The sequence below is a fragment of the Oncorhynchus masou genome, chromosome 33 (assembly GCF_036934945.1).
Source record: "Oncorhynchus masou masou isolate Uvic2021 chromosome 33, UVic_Omas_1.1, whole genome shotgun sequence".
NCBI classification, from domain to species: Eukaryota; Metazoa; Chordata; class Actinopteri; order Salmoniformes; family Salmonidae; genus Oncorhynchus; species Oncorhynchus masou.
This window is the reverse complement of record NC_088244.1, coordinates 9799799-9823238: the sequence shown is the minus strand read 5'-3', so window position 1 is coordinate 9823238 and position 23440 is coordinate 9799799. Positions and strand designations below refer to the sequence as shown.

The window sequence follows — 23440 nt, the reverse complement described above, 5'->3', positions numbered from 1 at the left end:
TCTCCCTCTCCCCTTCCACCCCCTCTCCCTCTCTCTGTCCTCTTCCACCCCCTCTCCCTCTCTCTGTCCCCTTCCACATCTTCTCCCTCTCTCTGTCCCCTTCCACCCCCTCTCCTTCTCTCTGTCCCCTTCCACCTCTTCTTCCTCTCTCTGTCCCCTTCCACCCCCTCTCCCTCTCTCTGTCCCCTTCCACCCCTTCTCCCTCTCCCTCTCTCTGTCCCCTTCCACCCACACTCCCTCTCTCTGTCCCCTTCCACCCCCTCTCTCTCTCTGTCCCCTTCCACCCCTTCTCCCTCTCCCTATCGCTGTCCCTTTCCACCCATTCTCCCTCTCTCTGTCCCCTTCCACCCCCTCTCCCTGTCCCCTTCCACCCATTCTCCCTCTCCCTCTCTCTGTCCCCTTCCACCCCCTCTCCTTCTCTCTGTCACCTTCCACCTCTTCTCCCTCTCTCTGTCCCCTTCCACCAATTCTCCCTCTCCCTCTCTCTGTCCCCTTCCACCCCCTCTACCTCTCTCTTTCCCCTTCCACCCATTCTCCCTCTCTCTGTCCCCTTCCACCCCCTCTCCCTCTTTCTGTCCCCTTCCACCCATTCTCCCTCTCCCTCTCTCTGTCCCCTTCCACCCCCTCTCCCTCTCTGTCCCCTTCCACCTCTTCTCCCTCTCTCTGTCCCCTTCCACCCCCTCTCCCTCTCCCTCTCCCCTTCCACCCCCTCTCCCTCTCCCTCTCTCTGTCCCCTTCCACCCATTATCCCTCTCTCTGTCCCCTTCCACCTCTTCTCCCTCTCTCTGTCCCCTTCCACGCCTTCTCCCTCTCCCTCTCTCTGTCCCCTTCCACCTCTTCTCCCTCTCTCTGTCCCCTTCCACCCCCTCTGCCTCTCTCTGTCCCCTTCCACCTCTTCTCCCTCTCTCTGTCACCTTCCACCCCCTCTCCCTCTCTCTGTCCCCTTCCACCCCTTCTCCCTCTCCCTCTCTCTGTCCCCTTCCACCCCTTCTCCCTCTCCCTCTCTCTGTCCCCTTCCACCCCCTCTCCCTCTCTCTGTCCCCTTCCACCCCTTCTCCCTCTCCCTCTCTCTGTCCCCTTCCCCCCCTTCTCCCTCTCCCTCTCTCTGTCCCCTTCCACCCATTCTCCCTCTCTCTGTCCCCTTCCAACTCTTCTCCCTCTCTCTGTCCCCTTCCACCCCTTCTCCCTCTCCCTCTCTCTGTCCCCTTCCACCCCCTCTGCCTCTCTCTGTCCCCTTCCACCTCTTCTCCCTCTCTCTGTCACCTTCCACCCCCTCTCCCTCTCTCTGTCCCCTTCCACCCCTTCTCCCTCTCCCTCTCTCTGTCCCCTTCCACCCCTTCTCCCTCTCCCTCTCTCCTTCCACCTCTTCTCCCTCTCTCTGTCCCCTTCCACCCCTTCTCCCTCTCCCTCTCTCTGTCCCCTTCCACCCCCTCTCCCTCTCTCTGTCCCCTTCCACCGCTTCTCCCTCTCCCCCCTCTGTCCCTTTCCATCCCTCACCTCTCCCTCTCTCTGTCCCCTTCCACCCCTTCTCCCTCTCCCTCTATCTGTCCCCTTCCACCCCTTCTCCCTCTCCCTCTCTCTGTCCCCTTCCACCCCCTCTCCCTTTCCACCCCCTCTCCCTCTACCTCTCTCTGTCCTCTTCCATCCTTCTCCCTCTCCCTGTCCCCTTCCATCCCTCCCCTCTCCTGCTCTTTGTCCACTTCCACTCATTCTCCCTCTCCCTGTCCCCTTCCATCCCTCTCCTCTCCCTCTCTCTGTCCCCTTCCACCCCTTCTCCCTCTCCCTCTCTCTGTCACCTTCCACCTCTTCTCCCTCTCCCTGTCCCCTTCCACCCCTTCTCCCTCTCCCTCTCTCTGTCCCCTTCCACCCCTTCTCCCTCTCCCTCTCTCTGTCCCCTTCCACCCCTTCTCCCTCTCCCTCCCTCTGTCCCCTTCCACCCCTTCACCCTCTCCCTCTCTCTGTCCCCTTCCACCCCTTCTCCCTCTCCCTCTCTCTGTCCCCTTCCACCCCCTCTCCCTCTCTCTGTCCCCTTCCACCCCTTCTCCCTCTCCATCTCTCTGTCCCCTTCCACCCCTTCTCCCTCTCCCTCTCTCTGTCCCCTTCCATCACTCTCCTCTCCCTGTCCCCTTCCATCCCTCCCCTCTCCCGCTCTCTGTCCCCTTCCATCCCTCCCCTCTCCCTCTCCCTGTCCCCTTCCACCCCTTCACCCTCTCCCCTCCCTGTCCCCTTCCATCCCTCTCCCTCTCCCTCTCTCTGTCCCCTTCCACCCATTCTCCCTCTCTCTGTCCCCTTCCACACCCTCTCCCTCTCTCTGTCTCCTTCCACCCCTTCTCCCTCTCCCTCTCTCTGTCCCCTTCCATCATTCTCCCTCTCTCTGTCCTTTTCCATCCTTCTCCCTCTCCCTGTCCCCTTCCATCCCTCTCCTCTTCATCTCCCTGTCCCCTTCCACCCCCTCTCCCTCTCTCTGTCCCCTTCCATCCCTCTCCTCTTCATCTCCCTTCATCTCCCATCTCCCTCTCCCTCTCTCTGTCTCCTTCCACCCCTTCTCCCTCTCCCTCTCTCTGTCCCCTTCCATCATTCTCCCTCTCTCTGTCCTTTTCCATCCTTCTCCCTCTCCCTGTCCCCTTCCATCCCTCTCCTCTTCATCTCCCTGTCCCCTTCCACCCCCTCTCCCTCTCTCTGTCCCCTTCCACCCCTTCTCCCTCTCCCTCTCTCTGTCCCCTTCCACCCCTTCTCCCTCTCCCTCCCTCTGTCCCCTTCCACCCCCTCTCCCTCTCCCTCTCCCTTTCCACCCCCTCTCCCTCTCCCTCTCTCTGTCTCCTTCCATCCTTCTCCCTCTCTCTGTCCTCTTTCATCCTTCTCCCTCTCCCCTTCCATCCCTCCCCTCTCCCTCTCTCTGTCCCCTACCATCCCTCCCCTCTCCCGCTCTCTGTCCCCTTTCATCCCTCCCCTCTCCCGCTCTCTGTCCCCTTCCATCCCTCTCCTCTCCCTGTCCCCTTCCATCCCTCCCCCCTCCCGCTCTCTGTCCCCCTCCATCCCTCTCCTCTCCCTGTCCCCTTCCATCCCTCCCCTCTCCCGCTCTCTGTCCCCTTCCATCCCTCCCCTCTCCCTCTCCCTCTCCCTGTCCCCTTCCATCCCTCTCCTCTCCCTCTCCCTGTCCCCTTCCACCCCTTCACCCTCTCCCTCTCCCTGTCCCCTTCCATCCCTCTCCCTCTCCCTCTCTCTGTCCCCTTCCACCCATTCTCCCTCTCTCTGTCCCCTTCCACCCCCTCTCCCTCTCTCTGTCTCCTTCCACCCCTTCTCCCTCTCCCTCTCTCTGTCCCCTTCCATCATTCTCCTTCTCTCTGTCCTCTTCCATCCTTCTCCCTCTCCCTGTCCCCTTCCATCCCTCTCCTCTCCCTCTCCCTGTCCCCTTCCAGCCCTCTCCTCTCCCTCTCTCGCTTTTGCTCTTTTTCTATTTTAGTCTGACTCCCTGTCTGAGCGGAATACTGATGTCAGGGTTTGAGAGACGCAATTGGATGAAAAAAAATGACTTTCTGCCATATTTTTTTCATGCTGCACTTTGTGCTTCCAATTCCCACTGTGCCGTGGGCCCCTGAAATAAAACCTGCCCAATTAACAGAGCGGGGGCTCAGAAGGCGACCAACACAACCCAGCGACAAATAGCCAGCTTCTCTGGATCTTTACAAGACCTGGCAACACAGACGGGTAGCAGGGAGCCTTGAGAGATGCTCATTCGGAAGACCAAGGGAAGAACAGAAACAATTACAGCTCTGAGATGGAGACTGCAGCAAAGACTTGATGTCACTAGAGATTTTTATTAGGATCCCCATTAGCCGATGCCAATACTGACAGCTAGTCTTGCTGGGGTCCGACACATTTCAGACAAAATACTTTATAATTGACATACATTTAAAAACAATAACATGGTGTGTGTGTGTGTGTGTGTGTGCGTCTATCAGTTACACATACTGTATGTAACAGTATAACTTTAGACCGTTCCCTCGCCAGGGGGGAGAGTCGTTGTGCCGTGAGGTGTAGTTTTATTTGTCTTTTGAAACCAGGTTTGTTGTCATTTGAGACAGAGATGTACTCTCTCGTTACCCTTCATCCTCACCAGGCTGATTGAGGCTCACATTCACACGGCATCGGAGGCTCTTTTAATTAGCAGCAACACAGAGCAGCAGCCAGCTCCTGGTTTACATAACGACGCAAGATGGCCAATTAATGTCCTTACAGTCATACCCCCCACAATCCTGAAACTAATACAATACTTTAACGGGCAAACTTCTACTGAGGAATAAAGACGAAGCTGAGGATTCATTGAAGAAATATAATATAACATGAACACACTTAGATACGCATTTGGCTCGTCACTCGCGGTTGGCCAAAAAATACAAGTGGAAAAAATAAACTGTTAAGAGCTCTTATTAACCTCTGTTTCTCTCTAAAAAAAAACAAGCTTCGGAGTAGATAAGAGCTTCACCACGGCCGTCCACTGGGGCCGAGCATAGCTCACCTCGCTGAGAGAGATAGTGGATTCCTTTTCAAAAACCACAAACTCTAACCAATGTTGTTATTTTGGGGGGTTACTGATCACGGAGGACAGGTGAAGAGATCAACGGCAATGAATCTTTATTCACACATATCTTCGTGTCAGATCCACTTGACTGAGTTACATTGTCCAACTCAACGCATTTTATTTATGGGCCGTTCTTACATGGAGGAGGTCAGGGGTTAAGAGGGCTTTGAAATGAAGAATTGCAAACTGTATTTAATTTTTTTTCAATGATTTGTTCCCTCTAAAAAAATATATATTGTGTGTAGAAATGTAGATCTATAATGATAACATAGTACAAATCTATCATTTTCAAAATGCCTGATAAACCTTTTCGTATTCTTACTGTGATCAAACAGAAACCTCAGTTTTAATTGAAATATTCAGGTGTGGTACACATGAATGTAGTCTACACCACTAATACAAACATTATAGAAAATAAATCACTCAAATACTGAGCTATATTGTATGCAAAAAAACCATTGGGAAATTAGATTGTTAATATACTAACACATTTGCTCAGAGAAAGTTATTTTCACATTTTTTTATATCCTCAAGAAGGCAGGTATGAAAATTATTGACACATTATTTTTTAATGTGTCAAAAGTGTAGTATTTGGTCCCATATTCCTAGCGCTCAATGACCCACATCATGCTAGTAGCTCTACAAACTCTACAAATGCATTTTGCAGTTAGTTTTGGTTGTTTTTCAGATTATTTTGAGCCCAACAGAAATCAATGGTAAATAATGTATTGTGTCATTTTGGAGTAACTTTTATTATAAATAAGAATATAATGTTTCTAAACATGTCTACGTTATTAATGTGGATGCTATCATGATTACAGATCATCCTGAACGAATCATGAATAATGATGAATGGGTACAAGGAGGGCAAAATATCATATACCCCAAGACATGCTAACCTCTCAACTTTAACAACAAGAGGGTAGGTTAGCATGTCTGGGACCAAACAGTAAACTGTTGACTACTTTATTTATAATATCCCAGTTCAATCCTAACTGATACACCTTATTTACAAACTAAACAGGATTCCCTCAGTTCTCTGAGGTTGTGAGGGGAGCGCCTGTCTGCACAGGGGATGGGATGCAATAGAGTGGTAAAGAAAGGAGAAAGAGGAAAAAGATAAGAGGGGTGAGAAATGATGAGGAGGGGTGAGGAAAGATGAGGAGGGGTGAGGAAAGATGAGAGGAGGAGTGAGGAAAGATGAGAGGAGGGGTGAGGAAAGATGAGAGGAGGGGTGAGGAAAGATAAGGAGGGGTGAGGAAAGATGAGGAGGGGTGAGGAAAGATGAGGAGGGGTGAGGAAAGATGAGGAGGGGTGAGGAAAGATGAGGAGGGGTGAGGAAAGATGAGGAGGGGTGAGGAAAGATGAGGAGGGGTGAGGAAAGATGAGGAGGGGTGAGGAAAGATGAGGAGGGGTGAGGAAAGATGAGGAGGGGTGAGGAAAGATGAGGGGTGAGGAAAGATGAGGAGGGGTGAGGAAAGATGAGGAGGGGTGAGGAAAGATGAGGAGGGGTGAGGAAAGATGAGAGGAGGGGTGAGGAAAGATGAGAGGAGGGGTGAGGAAAGATGAGAGGAGGGGTGAGGAAAGATGAGGAGGGTGAGGAAAGATGAGGGTGAGGAAAGATGAGAGGAGGAGTGAGGAAAGATGAGGAGGGGTGAGGAAAGATGAGAGGAGGAGTGAGGAAAGATGAGAGGAGGGGTGAGGAAAGATGAGGAGGGGTGAGGAAAGATGAGGAGGGGTGAGGAAAGATGAGAGGAGGGGTGAGGAAAGATAAGGAGGGGTAAGGAAAGATGAGGAGGGGTGAGGAAAGATGAGAGGAGGGGTGAGGAAAGATGAGAAGAGGAGGGGTGAGGAAAGATGAGAGGAGGAGTGAGGAAAGATTAGGAGGGGTGAGGAAAGGCGAGGAGGGGTGAGGAAAGGCGAGGAGGGGTGAGGAAAGATGAGAGGAGGGGTGAGGAAAGATGAGGAGGGATGAGGAAAGATGAGAGGAGGGGTGAGGAAAGAGGAGGGGTGAGGAAAGATGAGAGGAGGGGTGAGGAAAGATGAGAGGAGGGGTGAGGAAAGATGAGAGGAGGGATGAGGAAAGATGAGGAGGGGTGAGGAAAGATGAGAGGAGGGGTGAGGAAAGAGGAGGGGTGAGGAAAGATGAGAGGAGGGGTGAGGAAAGAGGAGGGGTGAGGAAAGAGGAGGGGTGAGGAAAGATGAGGAGGAGAGAGGAAAGATGAGGAGGAGAGAGGAAAGAAAAGAGGAGGGGTGAGAAAAGATGAGAGGAGGGGTGAGGAAAGATGGGAGGAGGGGTGAGGAAAGATGAGGAGTGAGAAAAGATGAGGAGGGGTGAGGAAAGATGAGGAGGGGTGAGAAAAGATGAGAGGGGGGTGAGGAAAGATGAGGAGGAGTTAGGAAAGTTGAGGAGTAAGGAAAGATGAGAGGAGGAGTTAGGAAAGATGAGGAGTGAGGAAAGATGAGGAGTGAGGAAAGATTAGATGAAGATTAGAGGAGGATGATGTAAGATCAGAGGAGGATGAGGAAAGATCAGAGGAGGATGAGGAAAGATGAGAGGAGGATGAGGAAAGATGAGTGGAGGAGTGAGGAAATATGAGTAGTGAGGAAAGATGAGGAGCAAGGAAAGATGAAGAGCGAGGAAAGATGAGAGGAGGGGTGAGGAAAGATGAGGGGTGAGGAAAGATGAGAGGAGGGTAAGGAAAGATGAGAGGAGGATAAGGAAATATGAGAGGAGGGGTGAGGAAATATGAGTAGTGAGGAAAGATGAGGAGCGAGGAAAGATGAAGAGCGAGGAAAGATGAGAGGAGGGGTGAGGAAAGATGAGGAGTGAGGAAAGATGAGAGGAGGGGTGAGCAAAGATGAGAGGAGGATAAGGAAATATGAGTAGTGAGGAAAGATGAGGAGTGAGGAAGGATGAGGAGTGAGAGAAGATTAGAGGAGGGTGTGGAAATATGAGAGGAGGATGAGGAAAGATTAGAGGAGGATGAGGAAAGATGAGAGGAGGATGAGGAAAGATGAGAGGAGGATGAGGAAAGATGAGAGGAGGAGTGAGGAAAGATGAGAGGAGGATGAGGAAAGATGAGAAGTGAGGAAATATGAGAAGAGGATGAGGGAAGAAGAGAGCAGGATGAGGAAAGATGAGCGGAGGAGTGGGGAAGTTGAGAGGAGGATGAGGAGAGGTGAGGAGTGAGAGAAGACGAGAGGAGGGGTGAGTAATGATGAGTGGAGGAGTAAGGAAAGATGAGAGGACTAGTAAGGAAAGATGAGATACACAAGTAGACCCACAACTTTCTCAAAAGAGCCGTAGTTGAGCCATAGTTGAGCCAGAGCTGAGCCAGAGCTGAGCCAGAGTTGAGCCATAGTTGAGCCATAGTTGAGCCAGAGCTGTCAGGTACTCATCTGGAACTTCACGTGCAAGCACATACACAAGAGGACACACACACCGTCTCTGACCCTGGCCCTCTGAGAGCCCTTTCCATGTCCATGTCTGTCAGTCAGCTGTGAGTGACAGGAAGAGGACAGACTTGTCCTTGATGTCCATCCCTAGAGTCAGAGGGGAAAACCTTAGGACTTGAGAAACATGTTTAAAAACATAATGACCTGCAAACACCTTGACCTGCAGTAAAGGGCAGGGGCTGAACTGTCCTTATTTGGGTTTTTGGGGAATCCTGATTGGCCAGATGAAATACTACTGTGAATGTACGGGTAGAACTGTAGAACTGCCAACAGAGGGATAGAACTAACCAATTCCTGTCCTTTCGATGTGGAATCACTTTTCACACTGTCTGCTGTTTTCATTATTTGTAAATCTCCATTTCAAAAGCTGTCTGGCTGTGCAGCTTGTTTCAGTAGGAGAGGAGTCGGGGATGGATGGGGTTTGAGTAACGGCGCTGGTCCTTTGTTAGACACTGGCCTGCAGCCAACAGCATCAGCCATTGTGTTCCGTATTGCTGTTTTAATGATGTTAACAAGGCAGACAGTAGACAGCAGACAGTAGACAGTGGACAGACAGCAGACAGACAGCAGACAGACAGCAGAGAGTAGACAGACAGCAGACAGACAGTAGACAGACAGCAGACAGTAGACAGACAGTAGACAGACAGCAGACAGTAGACAGACAGTAGACAGAAGACAGACAGTAGACAGACAGTAGACAGTAGACAGACAGTAGACAGACAGTAGACAGACAGCAGACAGTAGACAGACAGTAGACAGACAGACAGACAGACAGTAGACAGACAGTAGAAGGACAGTAGACAGACAGTAGAAAGACAGCAGACAGACAATAGACAGACAGCAGACAGTATACAGACAGTAGACAGACAGACAGTAGACAGACAGTAGACAGACAGTAAAAAGACAGTAGACAGACAGTAGACAGACAGTAGACAGTAGACAGACAGTAGACAGACAGTTGACAGACAGTAGACAGTAGACATACAGTAGACAGTCGACAGTAGGTAGACAGACAGTAGACAGACAGTAGACAGTAGACACACAGTAGATAGTAGACAGTAGGTAGACAGACAGTAGACAGACAGTAGACAGTAGACATACAGTAGACAGTAGACAGTAGACATACAGTAGACAATAGACATACAGTAGACAGTAGACAGTAGACATACAGTAGACAGTAGACAGACAGTAGACAGTAGACAGACAGACAGACAGACAGACAGACAGACAGACAGACAGTAGACAGACTGTAAACAGACAGTAGACAGACAGTAGAAAGACAGTAAACAGTAGACAGAAAGTAGACAGACATTAGACATTCAACAGAAAGTAGAAGGTAGACAGACTATAGACAGTAGGCAGTAAACACACAGTAGACAGACAGTAGACAGACAGACAGACAGTAGACAGACAGCAGACCGGAGAAAGACAGTAGACAGACAGTTGACAGACTGTCGACAGTAGACAGACAGTAGACAGACAGTAGACAGAAGACAGACAGTAGACAGACAGTAGACAGTAGACAGTAGACAGACAGTAGACAGACAGTAGACAGACAATAGACAGTAGACAGACAGTAGACAGTAGGCAGACAGTAGACAGAAGACAGACAGTAGACAGTAGACAGACAGTAGACAGACAGTAGACAGTAGACAGACAGTAGACAGTAGACAGACAGTAGACAGACAGTAGACAGTAGACAGACAGTAGATAGTAGACAGTAGACAGACAGTAGACAGTAGACAGTAGACAGTAGACAGTAGACAGACAGTAGACAGACATTAGACAGACAGTAGGCAGACAGCAGACAGTAGGCAGACAGTAGACAGTAGGCAGACAGTAGACAGTAGACCGACAGTAGGCAGACATTAGACAGTAGACAGACAGTAGGCAGACAGTAGACAGTAGACAGACAGTAGGCAGACATTAGACGGTAGACAGACAGTAGGCAGACATTAGACAGTAGACAGACAGTAGACAGACATTAGACAGTAGACAGACAGTAGACAGACATTAGACAGTAGACAGACATTAGACAGACATTAGACAGTAGGCAGACAGTAGACAGTAGACAGACAGTAGGCAGACATTAGACGGTAGACAGACAGTAGGCAGACATTAGACAGTAGACAGACAGTAGACAGTAGGCAGACATTAGACAGTAGACAGACAGTAGGCAGACAGGCTGGCAGGCAGGCAGGCAGACTGTCGACAGCAGACAGTAAGTAGACAATAGGTAGTAGATGGACAGTAGACAGACAGTAGACAGACAGTAGACAGTCAGTAGACAATAGGCAGTAGATGGACAGTAGACAGACAGATAGTAGTCAGTAGACAGACAGTAGACAGACAGTAGACAGTATGCAGTCAGTAGACAATAGGTAGTAGATGGACAGTAGACAGACAATAGACAGTAGACAGACAGTAGACAGACTGTAGACAGACAGATAGTAGTCAGTAGACAGACAGTAGACAGACAGCAGACAGTAGACAGTCAGTAGACAATAGGTAGTAGATGGACAGTAGACAGACAATAGACAGTAGACAGACAGTAGACAGACTGTAGACAGACAGATAGTAGTCAGTAGACAGACAGTAGACAGACAGCAGACAGTAGACAGACAGTAGACAATAGGTAGTAGATGGACAGTAGACAGACAGATAGTAGTCAGTAGACAGACAGTAGACAGACAGTAGACAGTATGCAGTCAGTAGACAATAGGCAGTAGACAGACAGTAGACAGACAGATAGTAGTCAGTAGACAGACAGTATGCAGTCAGTAGACAGACAGATAGTAGTCAGTAGACAGACAGTAGACAGACAGTATGCAGTCAGTAGACAATAGGTAGTAGATGGACAGTAGACAGACAGATAGTAGTCAGTAGACAGACAGTAGACAGACAGTAGACAGACTGTACACAGTCAGTAGACAATAGGCAGTAGACAGACAGTAGACATGGCTTCTTCTGACCACACTACTGGATCCACATACACCCTTGCCAGGGCCATATCATACAGACACCCCCGTTATAACTGCTTCTTTAATAACAGTAATTAGACTAGACTCTGACTGTGAGAAAGGGAGGGACAGAGAGAGTGAGGAGGTACAGTTGAAGTCGGAAGTTTACATACACCTTAACCAAATGCATTTAAACTCAGTTTTTCACACTTCCTGACATTTAATCCTAATAAAAATTCCCTGCCTTAAGTCAGTTATGATCACCGCTTAATTTTAAAAATGTGTCAGAATAATAGTAGAGAGAATGATTTATTTCAGCTTTTATTTCCTTTATTACATTCCCAGTGGGTCAGAAGTTTACATACACTCAATTAGTATTTGGTAACATTGCCTTTAAATTGTTTAACTTGGGTCAACCGTGTCGGGTAGCCTTCCACAAGCTTCCCACATTAAGTTGGGTGATTTTTGGCCCATTCCTCTTGACAGAGCTGGTGTACCTGAGTCAGGTTTGTAGGCCTCCTTGCTCGCACACACTTTTTCAGTTCTGCCCACACATTTTCTATAGGATTGAGGTCAGCGCTTTGTGATGGCCACTCCAATACCTTGACTTTATTGTCCATAAGCCATTTTGCCACAACTTTGGAAGTATGCTTGGGGTCATTGTCCATTTGGAAGAACCATTTGGAACCAAGCTTTAACTTCCTGAAAGCTGTCTTGAGATGATGCTTCAATATATCCACATAGATTCCCTTTGTCATGATGCTATTTATTTTGTGAAGTGCACCAGTCCCTCCTGCAGCAAAGCACCCCCACAACATGATGCTGCCACCCCTGTGCTTCACGGTGTGGATGGTGTTCTTCGGCTTGCAAGCCTCCCCCTTTTTCCTCCAAACATAACGATAGTCATTATGGCCAAACAGTTCTATTTGTGTTTCATCAGACCAGAGGACATTTCTCAAAAAAGTACGATCTTGGTCCCCATCTGCAGTTGCAAACCGTAGTCTGACTTTTTTATGGCGGTTTTGGAGCAGTGGCTTCTTCCTTGCTAAGAGGCCTTTCAGGTTATGTCGATATAGGACTCGTTTTACTGTGGATATAGATATGTTTGTAACTGTTTCCTCCAGCATCTTCACAAGGTCCTTTGCTGTTGTTCTGGGATTGATTTGCACTTTTTGCACCAAAGTATGTTCATCTCTAGGAGACAGAACACGTCTCCTTCCTGAGCGGTTTGATGGCTGCCTGGTCCCATGGTGTTTATACTTGTGTACTATTGTTTGTGCAGATGAAGGTGGTACCTTCAGGCGTTTGGAAAATGCTCCCAAGGATGGACCAGACTTGTGGAGGTCTACAATTGTTTTTCTGAGGTCTTGGCTGATTTCTTTTGATTTTCCTATGATGTCAAGCAAAGAGGCACTGCGCTTGAAGGTAGGCTTTGAAATACATCTACAGGTACACCTCCAATTTACTCAAATGATGTCAATTAGCCTATCAGAAGCTTCTAAAGCGATGACATAATTTTCTGGAATTTTCCAAGCTGTCAACTTAGTGTATGTAAACTTCTGACACACTGGAATTGTGATACAGTGAATAATAAGTGAAATAATCTGTCTGTAAACAATTGTTGGAAAAATTACTTGTGTCATGTACAAAGTAGATGTCTAAAGTTTGTTAACAAGAAGATCATGTCACCCTGATCCCATACATGCTGAATGATGCATCATTCTGCATCTCTTCTGTTCAGAAACTAACAACTGGTAACCAATGTTCTTTTCAATTTCATGAAATAAATGAGTGGTCCTGTGTTGTGTGAACTAGAATCTCTCTCTCTCTCTCAATTCAATTCAATTAAATTCAATCCAAGGGCTTTATTGGCATGGGAAACGTGTTAACATTGCAAAAGCAAGTGAGGTAGATAATATAGCAAGTGAGGTAGCAAGTGAGGTAGATAATATATAAAGTGAATATATAAAGTGAAATAAACAGTAAAAAATTAACAGTAAACATTACACATACAGATGTTTCAAAACAATAAAGACATTACAAATGTCATATTATATATATATATATATATATATATATACAGTGTTTTAACAATGTACAAATGGTAAAGGACACAAGATAAAATAAACAAGCATAAATATGGGTTGTATTTACTGTGTTCAGGTGTTCATTGTTTTGTAGTGTTTGTAATTGATTCGTGTTTTACGTTTGTTTATTAAACATGGATTGAAATCTACACGCCGCATTTTAGTCTGACTCTCCTTCACACCTAGAAAGCCGTAACAGAATCACCCACCAAAACAGGACCAAGCGGCGTGTCAACAGGCAGGAGCAGCAGGAGAAGCAACAGCGGCAGCAGGAGATACGAAATAACCTCCCTAGCCTTGCACGTCCTGTGCCAGCCCTGCTCTCAAGATTTCCAGTACGTCTTGACGGTCTAGCCCATCCTGTGCCACCTCCACCCACCAGTCTTCCGATGGCAGCTCCCCGCACCAGGCTTCCTGTGCGTGTCCTCGGCCCAATACCACCAGTGCCAGCACCACGCATCAGGCATACAGTGCGCCCCGCCTGTCCAGCGCTGCCAGAGCCTTCCTCCTCTCCTGCGCTGTTGGAGTCTCCCGCCTGTTTAGCGCTATCAGAGCCTTCCTCCTCTCCTGCGCTGCCAGAGTCTCCCGCCTGTTCAGCGCTGCCAGAACCTTCCTCCTCTCCTGCGCTGTCGGAGTCTCCCGCCTGTTTAGCGCTGTCAGAGCCTTCCTCATCTCCTGCGCTGCCGGAGTCTCCCGCCTGTTCAGCGCTGCCAGAGCCTTCCTCCTCTCCTGCGCTGCCGGAGTCTCCCGCCTGTTCAGCGCTGCCAGAACCTTCCTCCTCTCCTGCGCTGTCGGAGTCTCCCGCCTGTTTAGCGCTGTCAGAGCCTTCCTCATCTCCTGTGCTCCCGGAGTCTCCCGCCTGTTCAGCGCTGCCAGAGCCTTCCTCCTCTACAGCGCTGCCGGAGTCTCCCGCCTGTCCAGCGCTGCCAGAGCCTTCCTCCTCTCCTGAGCTGCCGGAGTCTCCCGCCTGTTTAGCGCTGTCAGAGCCTTCCTCCTCTCCTGCGCTGCCGGAGTCTCCCGCCTGTCCAGCGCTGCCAGAGCATTTCTCCTCTCCTGCGCTGCCGGAGTCTCCCGCCTGTCCAGCGCTGCCAGAGCCTTCCGCCTCTACATCGCTGCCTGAGTCTCCTGCCTGTTCAGCCAGAGCTGCCAGTCAGCATGGGTCAGCCAGACTCTTCCAGATACGTCAGTCTGCCAGGATCCGCCAGTCTCTTCCAGATCTGCCAGTCAGCCAGACTCTTCCAGATCTGCCAGTCAGCCAGACTCTTCCAGATCTACCAGTCAGCCACACTCTTCCAGATACGCCAGTCAGCCAGACTCTTCCAGATCCGCCAGTCAGCCAGGATCCGCCAGTCAGCCAGACTCTTCCAGATCTGCCAGTCAGCCAGACTCTTCCAGATCCGCCAGTCAGCCAGACTCTTCCAGATCCGCCAGTCAGCCAGGATCCGCCAGTTAGCCAGACTCTTCCAGATCTGCCAGTCAGCCAGACTCTTCCAGATCTGCCAGTCAGCCAGACTCTTCCAGTTCCGCCAGTTAGCCAGGATCTGCCAGAACCGCCAGCCAGCCAGGATCTGCCAAAACCGCCAGCCAGCCATGATCTGCCAGATCCAACTGCCTCCCTGATCTTTCTCTCAGTGCTGAGCTTCTTCTCAGTGCCGAGCTACCCCTCAGTCCCGAGCTACCCCTCAGTCCCGAGCTGTCCCTCAGTCCCGAGCTGCCCCTCAGTCCCGAGCTGCCCCTCAGTCCAGTGGGGTTCTGGGTGAGGACTACTAGGCCATGGTCGGCGGCTAGGAAGAGAGACTAAGACTTTGATAGAGTGGGGTCCACGTCCCATGCCGGAGCCGCCACCATGGACAGACGCCCACCCGGACCCTCCCCTATAGTTTTTGGTGTGCGTCCGGGAGTCCGCACCTTGGGGGGGGGGGGGGGTTCTGTCATGCCCTGGTCGAGGTATTTTGTGTTTGTCTTCATTTATTTGGTCTGTTCAGGGTGTGGCATATGTTTTTGTATGTGGTGTGTTTGTATTGGGATTGTAGCTTAGTGGGGTGTTCTAGTTAAGTCTATGGCTGTCTGAAGTGGTTCTCAATCAGAGGCAGGTGTTTATCGTTGTCTCTGATTGGGAACCATATTTAGGCAGCCATATTCTTTGAGTGTTTGTGGGTGATTGTCCTTAGTGTCTTGATGTCCTTGTTCTGTGTTTATTTTACACCAGTATAGGCTGTTTCGGTTTTCGTTACGTTCTTTGTTTTGTAGTGTTTGTAATTGATTCGTGTTTTACGTTTGTTTATTCAACATGGATCGAAATCTACATGCCGCATTTTGGTCCGACTCTCCTTCGCACCTAGAAAGCCGTAACAATTTACAATGGTGTGTGTTCTTCACTGGTTGCCCTTTTCTCGTGGCAACAGGTCACAAATCTTGCTGCTCTGATGGCACACTGTGGAATTTCACCCAGTAGATATGGGAGTTTTTCAAAATTGGATTTGTTTTTCGAATTCTTTGTGGATCTGTGTAATCTGAGGGAAACATGTCTCTCTAATATGGTTATACATTGGGCAGGAGGTTAGGCGGTGCAGCTCAGTTTCCACCTCATTTTGTGGGCAGTGAGCACATAGCCTGTCTTCTCTTGAGAGCCATGTCTGCCTACGGCGGCCTTTTTCAATAGCAAGGCTATGCTCACTGAGTCTGTACATAGTCAAAGCTTTCCTTAATTTTGGGTCAGTCACAGTGGTCAGGTATTCTGCCGCTGTGTACTCTCTGTTTAGGGCCAAATAGCATTCTAGTTTGCTCTGTTTTTTTTGTTAATTCTTTCCAATGTGTCAAGTAATTATCTTTTGTTTTGTCATGATTTGGTTGGGTCTAATTGTGCTGCTGTCCTCTCTCTCTCTCTCTCTCTCCTTTTTTTCTTTGTCTTTCACTCACACAAGCAAATCCATACAAACACACACTGTCAGAGAGCGAGGGGTGGAACCCTCTCTCATCTCTCTCTCTAATCTCCTTCTCTCTTTTCCTCTGCTGCTCTGTCTTTCTCTTCCATAAAGTCTGTTTTCCACCTCTCTCTATTCCTTTCTATCCTATGGCTTCAGCATGCTTCTGTTCGGCTGTTCGGCTAGGTGAACCCGAAGGAGCGTGCTCACATACTCCCTTAAAAGACCTTCGTTTGTAAAAACCAGGGGGGAAAAAGTGGCAATAGTACTGTTTGTCCCTCCTGAAACACCGTACCAAGTATACACTTCCTCAAAATAGTCAGAATTCATCTAAGAATTCAAGAAATCTGTCAGAAATGTTGACTTTTTTGCAGAGGAGATCTTTGTCGTGCAATTTTGGCGGAGTATTTCTCAAGTGAAAATATGTGCATGAAAAGGAGTGGTCTCTCGTTGATTGACAACAAACACATAATTGAAGAAACCCTACTGTTGACCAATCACAGACAAAGGGGCGTGGATATTGGCTTGCCTGCACTAACAGCCGAAAAACCCTTGTCGAAAACCAAAACTAACAAGAACGTCACAAAATGTCATCATAATATATGCACAAAATGTTATGAACTGTTTGAGATGGGTAGCATGCGGATGCCTTTAATCCTCCTGACAGGCAGGTCTCTGGCTCTTTCTGCCCCTCCCCTCCTCCCAGGGGAGTCAGCAGGGAAATGAGGGTGACTGGTGAGTTGAGCTGAACTTAACTCAAGTCACTCAGGATTACAGACAACACAAACAGGGACCTGCTATATTCAAACACTGCACAGAGAAACCTCACAGTCCTCTGACCTGCTGCATTCAAACACTGCACAGAGAAACCTCACTGTCCTCTGACCTGCTGCATTCAAACACTGCACAGAGAAACCTCACGGTCCTCTGACCTGCTGCATTCAAACACTGCACAGAGAAACCTCACGGTCCTCTGACCTGCTGCATTCAAACACTGCACAGAGAAACCTCACAGTCCTCTGACCTGCTGCATTCAAACACTGCACAGAGAAACCTCACGGTCCTCTGACCTGCTGCATTCAAACACTGCACAGAGAAACCTCACGGTCCTCTGACCTGCTATATTCAAACACTGCACAGAGAAACCTCACAGTCCTCTGACCTGCTGCATTCAAACACTGCACAGAGAAACCTCACAGTCCTCTGACCTGCTGCATTCAAACACAGAGAAACATCACGGTCCTCTGACCTGCTGTATTCAAACGCTGCATAGAGAAACCTCACGGTCCTCTGACTTGCTGTATTCAAGCACTGCATAGAGAAACCTCACGATCCTCTGACCTGCTGCATTTCAAACACAGAGAAACCTCACGGTCCTAAGAGCCACTCTGGCCAGGGCACAATCTCAATCCATCATTGTGCCAAGTGGGAGACCACCTGACCTATATGTAGGCAAGTTGGTAATGATATGCTCTGTTCAATGAACAAAGGGAGAGAGAGACCTATTGAGACCCCCTTTTCAATATTTGTGTCTTCCTTATACTATTTTCATATTTGTATTGCACTCTTCCTCACTTCCTTCATCCCCCTTTTTAAAAACACTTTCTGTAACTTTTTTACTTGTACTGCATTTAGTTTTACAAGGGACAGTGCACATTAATCAATATTACTGTAACTGCAGTCCCTGAACAAACAAAAGCATTTTGGGGTGTTCACAGTGCTCTGTCTCTGTCTGAGATTGAGGTAGCTGATTTAAAATAAATCACAGACACGTTGCCAAAGTCCAGAGTAATGAGGGTGTCTCAGTTTGGGTGCAGTCCAGCTCTTTCCTACAGGGCCGTTGTCACGGCTTTCTTTATGTGAAGGAGAGTCGGACCAAAATGCGGCGTGGCTATTGAGATTCATGTTTAATAAAACAATGGAAACACGAATCAATACAAAAACAATAAACGTAACGTGAAAACCGAAACAGCCTAAACTGGTGCAAACTAACACAAGACAGGAACAGGAACAATCACCCACAAAACCCAACACCAAACAGGCCACCTAAATATGGTTCCCAATCAGAGACAATGACTAACATCTGCCTCTGATTGAGAACCATATCAGGCCAAACATAGAATGCCCACTCATATCACACCCTGACCAAACAAAACATAGAAACATACAAAGCAAACTATGGTCAGGGTGTGACAGCCGTGGCTGCTCTGACCAGAGGATCGGATTTAATCTCAGGCCTTCCTCAGCACAGGCCCAACTCAACTTCCTCCTCTCTTATTGGTCTCCTCAGACAGGCCAAATGACACACAAAGCCCAGCATGATGCCGGGGAGACATCGATGCCCTCCTACCCCCGACACACACAACCCCAACCCCTATGCCCCCCCAATGCTTCCCCCTCCCCAGAATCAAATATACATGAGCTGCCTTATCTGTCATCATTTCCTAAAGTTTATCGTTATCTCCTGTGTGAGAGAGGAAAGAATGTGTGGTGTTAGAGAGGAAAGAGGAGTAGTATGGGTGGAGAACACAGAAAGCTGACACTCTAGAAGCAAAAAAGAGGGAAAGATACAGAAAGAGAGTGGGTAAGAAATTGAAATAGGAGGAGGAGGTGGTGGAGGAGGAGGAGTGGAGGGAAGCTGGATCTCAGTGGAGCATGAAATGAGAGCTTTACCTGGAGACAGATAGGAAGAGAACGCTGCTCTGTCTGGGCTTTACCTAGCGCTCTGACACACACTGCAGCATGATCTGCTCTGTCTGGGCTTTATCTAGCGCTCTGACACACACTGCAGCATGATCTTCTCTGTCTGGGCTTTATCTAGCGCTCTGACACACACTGCAGCATGATCTGCTCTGTCTGGGCTTTACCTAGCGCTCTGACACACACTGTAGCATGATCTGCTCTGTCTGGGCTTTACCTAGCGCTCTGACACACACTGTAGCATGATCTGCTCTGTCTGGGCTTTACCTAGCGCTCTGACACACACTGCAGCAAGATCTGCTCTGTCTGGGCTCTACCTAGCGCTCTGACACACACTGTAGCATGGACAGGTCTCCTCTCCACCTAGCCCCCCTCACACACACACCTACCCCCCCCCCCTCACATCCTCTCCCACCTGGTTCCTCCTTGCACCTACTCCCACCCCCCCCACACACTTAACATTCTACCCCCATATCTTTCTCCACCTCTCTCTTCTTTTACACTTTCTACCCTTCTCTTCTATGAAGTTTTAGACACAGCCTGCATCTTCCCTATCCTCGCTCCCCTCCCAGCCCCCTCCCTCCCCTCTGTTTGCTAATACTTCCTGTCACCTTATCTGGGTGTGTGTCTCTCGGAGGTTGCAGCAGGCACCTTGTGTCTAGATGGCAGACCAGGTAGGCATCTGCTGTGGGAAATCATCCATCCGTCGGTACAACCCTCCCGGGGGAAACGATCTGCTGCAGTACAAAGCTGAGCCACACGCAGCCACATGCCCCTCTCAAGAGCAGACGTCACTCAAGACAGAGAACCTAACATATCAACCCCTGCAGCCGCAAGGTTACAGACAGAGACAGAGACAAACAGACAGACAGACAGACAGACAGACAGACAGACAGACAGACAGACAGACAGACAGACACATGATGGCAGCAATAAGGTCAGGCTGATTTGAACAACAGGAGTGTCAGAGTATATAATGATTCTCAATATGATCAGTGTTCATGGTAGAGGGGAGGGAGGGAGGGAGGGAGGGAGGGAGGGAGGGAGGGAGGGAGGGAGGGAGGGAGGGAGGGAGGGAGGGAGGGAGGGAGGGAGGGAGGGAGGGAGGGAGACCACTAACACCCCTATCAGATAACAGCAAAATCACAGTCTATTTGAACAGAGCAATACTCAATCATGAGGCATCAAAGCCAAAGGAACTGAATAATATTAAGCAATGCTCTAGGTGGAAGGAAAGTAGTGTGGAAACCTAACAAAAAAACATTTAGGCAACAACTAATTCAATCCCTTTTAGACAACTTCCTGGACAAAACATTTCGCTGCAACACCGAAGATGTAAACTTGGCAGTAGAAAGCCTAAACAGTCATTTTGACCTCTCAGCTTCCACAAAACCTAAGAAAATTAACAACAAAGACAAATGGTTTGATGAAGAATGCAAAAACCTAAGAAATAAATGGAGAAATCTATCCAACCAAAAACATAGAGACCCAGACAACCTGAGCCTACACCTTCACTATGGTGAATCACAAAAAAAACACAGAAATGCACTATGGAAAAAGAAGGAACAGCACGTCAGAAATCAGCTCAATGTAATTGAAGAATCCATAGACTCTAACCACTTCTGGGAAAATTGGAAAACAATAAACAAACAACAACACGAAGAGTTATTTATCCAAAATGGAGATGTATGGGTAAACCACTTCTCCAATCTTTTTGGCCCTGTAACAAAGAGACTACGAGAGCCCACTGGATTCTCCAAATTCATTGAATGAACTACAGGTGTTGACGGTGTTCTAAATGAAACAATAAAATATACAGACCACAAATTCAAATTGGCTATGCATAAACTCTTTAACATCTCAGCATCTTCCCCAATATTTGCAAACCAAGGACTGATCACCCCAATCCATAAAGGTGGAGACAAATTGGCTCCAATAACTACAATGGGATATGTGTCAACAGCAACCTTAGGAAAAACTCTGCATTATCATTAACAGCAGACAAGTACATTTCCTCAGTGAAAACATTGTACTGAGCAAACTGGCTTTTTACCAAATTACCGTACGTCAAACCACGTATTCACCCTGCACACCCTCATTGACAAAGAAACAAACAAAAACAAAGGAAAAGTCTTCTCGTGCTTTGTTGATTTCAAAAAAGCTTTTGCCTCAATTTAGCATGAGGGTCTGCTATACAAACTGATGGAAAGTGGTCATGGGGGAAATACACATGACATTGTAAAATCCACGATCACAAACAACAAGTGTGTGGTTAAAATTGGCAAAACCCTGATACCCTGATGAAGACAGCTTGGCTGTCGAAACGTTGGTAATTACATTTGCAGACTCAGTGAGCATAGCCTTGCTGTTGAGAAAGGCTGCCGTAGGCAGACCTGACGCTCAAGAGAAGACAGGCTATGTGCTCACTGCCCACAAAATGAGGTGGAAACTGAATTGCACTTCCTAACCGCCTGCCAAATGTATGACCATATGACCATGTATGACCATATTAGAAACACATATCCACAAAGATTTTGAAAACAAACCCAATTTTTATAAACTACTATCTACTGGGTGAAATACCATAGTGTGCCATAGTGTGCCATCACAGCAGCAACATTTGTGACCTACTGCCACAAGAGAAGGGCCACCAGTGAAAACAAAACACCATTGTAAAATCAACCCATATTTATGTTAATTTATTTTACCTTTTGTACTATTTGCACATCCTAACAACACTATATACAAAATATCACATTTGAAATGTCTTTATTCTTTTGGAACTTTTGTGAGTGTAATGTTCAATGTTAATTTTGGAGTTTTTTTTCTCACTTTTCTTTATTTTCTATTTCACTTGCTTTGGCAATGTAAACATATGTTTCCCATGCCAATAAATCCCCTTGAATTGAGATTGAATTGATAGAGGGAGAGAAAGAGTGAAGAGGCATATGTGTACTTAAAGCTCATTTTCCAGAGCAGTGTGGAGGTGCACTCCGTGACCCTTATCTCTCGCTCCTCTCTTTCTCTCCTCGCCTCTCTCTCATTCTCCTCTTCTTTCTCTCTCTCCCCCTCCCCCTTCTTACTCTCTCTCCCTTCTTCCTATCTCTCTCCTTCCGCTCTCTCTCTCTCCCTCCCCCCTTCTTACTCTCTCTCCCTTCTTCCTATCTCTCTCCTTCCTCTCTCTCTCCCTCCCCCCTTCTTCCTCTCTCTCCCTATCTCTCTACTTCCTCTCTCTCTCTCTCTCTTTCCTTCGACACACCCTCTCTCTCCATCTCTACAGAGGAAACCCTGTCTAATCCAAAACTATGATACAGGGCTATAACCTCCAAATCCCTACTGCAACAGCCCCAGCCCAGACCAGAGGTCAGGGGGCAGCATTGGGGGTTCGAGGTCTGGAGAGTATATGCTGAGCGTGCCGTAAGGAAACAGAGGCTGAATGTTTTGAGTGATTTAAAAAGGCTTTACAGGGTGAAAGTGAAAAAGGGATGGGAAGGGACTAGAGTTGAAGGTTAAGTGTGAGTCTCAGGTGGAGCTATGTATGGGTGTTAGGGTGGTGGTAGTGGTAGTGGATCATCTGTCACCAAAAGGAAAGCACAACCACTGTTACGTTTACGCTACTAATCGAGCATTAGATGCAAACCAAACGGAGCTTTTCAAATGATTGTATGGGTGTTAGGGTGGTGGTAGTGGTATGTATGGGTTTAGGGAGGTGGTAGTGGTGTGTATGGGTGTTAGGGTGGTGGTAGTGGTGTGTATGGGTGTTAGGGTGGTGGTAGTGTTATGTATGGGTGTTAGGGTGGTGGTAGTGGTGTGTATGGGTGTTAGGGTGGTGGATGTATGTATAGGGTGTTAGGGTGGTAGTGGTGGTGTGTATGGGTGTTAGGGTGGTGGTATGGGGGTTCGGGTGGTGGTAGTGGTATGCATGGGGGTTAAGGTAGTGGTGTGTAGTGGTGTGTATGGGTGTTAGGGTGGTGGTAGTGGTGTGTATGGGTGTTAGGGTGGTGGTAGTGGTGTGTATGGGTGTTAGGGTGGTGGTAGTGGTGTGTATGGGTGTTATGATGGTGGTAGTGGTGTGTATTGGTGTTAGGGTGGTGGTAGTGGTGTGTATGGGTGTTAGGGTGGTGGTAGTGGTGTATATGGGGGTTATGATGGTGGTAGTGGTGTGTATTGGTGTTAGGGTGGTGGTAGTGGTGTGTATGGGTGTTAGGGTGGTGGTAGTGGTGTGTATTGGTGTTAGGGTGGTGGTAGTGGTGTATATGGGGGTTATGATGGTGGTAGTGGTGTGTATTGGTGTTATGATGGTGGTAGTGGTGTGTATTGGTGTTAGGGTGGTGGTAGTGGTGTGTATGGGTGTTAGGGTGGTGGTAGTGGTGTGTATGGGGGTTATGATGGTGGTAGTGGTGTGTATTGGTGTTAGGGTGGTGGTAGTGGTGTGTATGGGTGTTAGGGTGGTGGTAGTGGTGTGTATGGGTGTTAGGGTGGTGGTAGTGGTGTGTATGGGTGTTAGGGTGGTGGTAGTGGTGTGTATTGCTGTTGGTAGTGTTATTGGTGGCTAAAGCCCAGCAGCATCACATTCCTGAGGCCCCCAGTGAAAGTGTCTCTGTGAGAGAGAGTGAGAGGAGGGCCAAGGAAAAAGGAGGACGAGGGGGCTGTTGAGGGGCTGGGAAGAGGGGGGAGGGGGGGGGACTGCCGTGCTGACTGATGGGCCATGTTGTTTATGTTGCCCTG

The 23440-nt window shown here is 48.4% G+C and overlaps 1 protein-coding gene across 1 annotated transcript in view; it reads right to left on the bottom strand.

Moving 5' to 3' along the window:
- The window catches only part of LOC135527803 (extracellular sulfatase Sulf-2-like), a 322483-nt gene that overhangs the window by 280579 nt on the left and 18464 nt on the right, over nt 1-23440 (bottom strand). The window lies entirely within an intron of this gene.